Source organism: Schistocerca piceifrons, chromosome 8 (genome assembly GCF_021461385.2).
Source record: "Schistocerca piceifrons isolate TAMUIC-IGC-003096 chromosome 8, iqSchPice1.1, whole genome shotgun sequence".
Taxonomy (NCBI): Eukaryota; Metazoa; Arthropoda; class Insecta; order Orthoptera; family Acrididae; genus Schistocerca; species Schistocerca piceifrons.
The window spans coordinates 56862203-56866041 of record NC_060145.1 but is presented as its reverse complement, the minus strand read 5'-3'; the positions used below and the strand labels follow the sequence as shown (position 1 = coordinate 56866041).

Sequence of the window (3839 nt, the reverse complement as noted above, 5' to 3'; positions counted from 1 at the left end):
AGAACGCTACCGCACGACCACGAGATGCGGGCTGTTGTAGGTACTGCCTATAACTTGGAGAAGATATTTTCTTGATATATTTAGCATTTGCCATGTATATGTCTCACTTTGATCGTCAGCGATGGACGAGACAAAACACAACATATGTGGGTGAGGAACCTGTAGCCTCCACTCCTTAATGCTACTAAGTGAGAAAAAGCAATTATTGGTAACTTATATAATCAGTATTTGAGTCTTACAAAATTTTGATAATAGTAATCATCTTTTGAAAATAATTTAGTTTGTTGATTGGAACAGTATCAAATTGGCTAGTTTTTACGCCCCAGAATATTTCATTTTACCCCTCAGGGGTAATTATCCCCAGGTCGCGAACCACTAAATAGGTTAAAGATCTCAGGATCTTGCAAGACACAGGCATACCTTAGCATTACATAGAGACGTGCTCCATATGGACGAGCATTCTGCTGTTAAAAAATGGTGCCACAGTACTGTCTCAAGAAAGGGAACACATATGGATGCAGTATGTCCCTGACGTACCATTGCGCTGTCAAAAGTTCCCTCAACCTCTGCCAGCTGCGACCTGAAGTCATAAGCAATGGCTCACCGCACCAAGGCGCCAGAAGTAGCAACACTTGCTTCTACAAAACAATGGACGAAAAGGACCTGTTCAGTTAGATGCCATACTCGCCCACGGTGGTTATCCTGGGTAGTGGAAAACTGTCTTCATCGCTGAACACAATATGACACCTTTCATCAGCAGTCCATGCTTTCCTGTTACAGCACCACTCCAGATGCAACCATTCCTGTTGTAGTGTTCACAGCAGCCTATGCAGGTGAGGGTAACTCCCTAGTCTGGCACGGACTGGACTGTTTCCAATAAATAATCGAGAACGTTGGGTGTAAGTGCCATTCTGAGGGGATGTCTCTGATCAATGGTGTAAGTGACACTGAATGTCACAGGAAGTCCTTCACTTGTTTTCGCACGGCAGATACAGATGTGAAGTGATTACGATGTGCTAGATGTTCAATATGGCGATCCTGCATTAGCTGCGGTCATATGCTGTCGACAGGAACCTTGACGACGAAACTTCCTTCCCTCACGCTGCCATGCAGTCCACATCGGGAAATTATCACATCCGAAAGCCGCACAAATCTGGATAATGCACTTTTCGACAAACCGGCTACAGTGAGACCACGTTCAAACACTGTCAGGCGTTCATAACACAATCTCACACGAGTATGTAGCATCTCGTATCCCTCAGTGAGACTCAAAATCTGCGCTGTTCAAGCCCCCTATGTACCCAACAAGGGCTGGTAACAACACTAAATGTGGACGATAGTGACGCACTCTGGTGGCCCTTGCATCACAGTCAGCTGCTGCTCTAGGCATTTTCATACCCACCGATTGTGTGGGTATATGAAATTGTATTCACACCCTACCACGTCTTGTGGGTTCTCCGCTTTTTTTGTCAGGGGTTGTATGCTTCTCTCCTCTCTTTTGTAATGAGAACGTAGCTCTAGCTCGGGAAAGTCACACGATGCTGCGTTACCATGTCAGCAGATAAGTACTCGAATTGTCTGAAGGCTACCAAATTAACGTTTTGTCTATTGCAACTCAAACCTTACCTCAAGTAACCAAAAAGAATCAGGTAGAGGAATGAGAATAAAGGGAGGGGCCACACCAAAACTTACTAAAATATCTGAGTCATTAAATCACAGTTCCTCTAATCGACATACGAAATCACCCGAGTTCTTAATATGATGTGCATCTCGACCTACTAGTGAGCTGTACACAGTAGCAAGATGTTTTGCTCTACAATATGTTGTAGCACCATCGTTACTGACAACAGGCCTAAGAGAAAAACTTCCTCGTGTATCTTCAGAAGAGAGTGACAGCAGAGTGCGGCAATGGTGCAGGAACTCTGAAGCAGGACGTACATACGTTTATAATGGAGGTGGTCAGGGACGGAAGCGAGTGTCAACTGAAGATACCATTCAAAAAATTGACCAGGCGATTCGAGAAAATCATCAGTTCACAAAATCATAAATGGTTCAAATGGCTCTAAGCACTATGGGACTTAACATTTGAGGTCATCAGTCCCCTAGACTTAGAACTACTTAAACCTACCTAACCTAAGGACATCACACACATCCGTGCCCGAGGAAGGATTCGAACCTGCGACTACAGCAGCAGTGCGGTTCCGGACTAAGGTGCTTAGAACGGCTCGACCACAGCGGCCCGCTCCACAATTTCCATGGTGAATGATTCGTTTCCGGAAATTTCAACGACAGCTTTCTATACCGTTGTGAGTGAGGGGCTTCAGTAGCGCAAACTCTGCTGTGAGAGATTGTGGGACGGCGAGTAAGTTACTTCACTGGCTTAAAGTTTTGATGCCGTCTTTAATCACGTGAGCCTGGCAACTAATTTGGCGGTCAGCCAGAAAGCGAAAGGAAACACACTGACCTTAGTTTCCAGTCTGCACGGCCACATTCCGGTCCAGCCCACTGAAAGAAAAGCGTCTATTTACCATTTCTTTGCGGGATCAGGACTATGACTTCAGTAAATGTTTAAAGTTCTGAAACTTCCTGGCAGATTAAAACTGTGTGCCCGACCGAGACCCGAACTCGGGACCTTTCCCTTTAAGTAAAGCTGTGAGTACCGGGCATGAGTCGTGCTTCGGTAGCTCAGTTGGTAGAGCACTTGCCCTCGAAAGGCAAAGGTCCCAAGTTCGAGTCTCGGTCGGGCACACAGTTTTAATCTGCCAGGAAGTTTCATATCAGCGCACACTCCGCTGCAGAGTGAAAATCTCATTCTGGAAACATCCCCCAGGCTGTGGCTAAGCCATGTCTCCGCAATATCCTTTCTTTCAGGAGTGCTAGTTCTGCAAGGTTCGCAGGAGAGCTTCTGTAAAGTTTGGAAGGTAGGAGACGAGGTACTGGCAGAAGTAAAGCTGTGAGTACCGGGTGTGAGTCGTGCTTCGGTAGCTCAGTTGGTAGAGCACTTGCCCTCGAAAGACAAAGGTCCCGAGTTCGAGTCTCGGTCGGGCACACAGTTTTAATCTGCCAGGAAGTTTCATATCAGCGCACACTCCGCTGCAGAGTGAAAATCTCATTCTGGAAACATTTCCCAGGCTGTGGCTAAGCCATGTCTCCGCAATATCCTTTCTTTCAGGAGTGCTAGTTCTGCAAGGTTCGCAGGAGAGCTTTTGTAAAGTTTGGAAGGTAGGAGACGAGGTACTGGCAGAAGTAAAGCTGTGAGTACCGGGCGTGAGTCGTGCTTCGGTAGCTCAGTTGGTAGAGCACTTGCCCGCGAAAGGCCAGGGTCCCGAGTTCGAGTCTCGGTTGGGCACACAGTTTTAATCTGCCAGGAAGTTTCATATCAGCGCACACTCCGCTGCAGAGTGAAAATCTCATTCTGGTTTAAAGTTCTAATCAGTATTTAATTTAGTTAAAGTTTCTCACAAACAACAATTACAATTGCGTTATGTTCAATTGAAAACAAGTCTTTCTAATCTAACAGCACCTTTAGCAGTTCAGAGGCGACATCTACGGTAACTTTCTACCAGATTGTTTTTCGCCCTGACTAACATTACTCAATTGAAAGTTCGCAATAAATGTTCAAAAATTAATGTTCGCCATAAAAGTGGAAATAAATTCACCACCTGCCACGCGGAATTGAATTTCACACGGACGGCACACTAACAGTTATTTTACCGAATTCTAAACGATCCAGGACAATGTACAGTCCTCGCGAGTTCACAATCCGTTTTCACTGCCAAATACGCGCTTGTCACAGCTCGGCTCTGACGTCATCCGAGGCAGAGCGCGACCAGACGTTT

The 3839-nt window shown here is 45.9% G+C and overlaps 2 non-coding genes across 2 annotated transcripts; both read left to right on the top strand.

Moving 5' to 3' along the window:
- The first annotated feature begins 2673 nt into the window (after positions 1-2673).
- Trnas-cga lies at positions 2674-2748 on the top strand. Its single transcript has one exon. It is a non-coding gene; the product is annotated as a tRNA-Ser (tRNA).
- Positions 2749-2974: 226 nt separating this feature from the next.
- On the top strand, positions 2975-3049 carry Trnas-cga. Its single transcript has one exon. It is a non-coding gene; the product is annotated as a tRNA-Ser (tRNA).
- Positions 3050-3839: the final 790 nt, after the last annotated feature.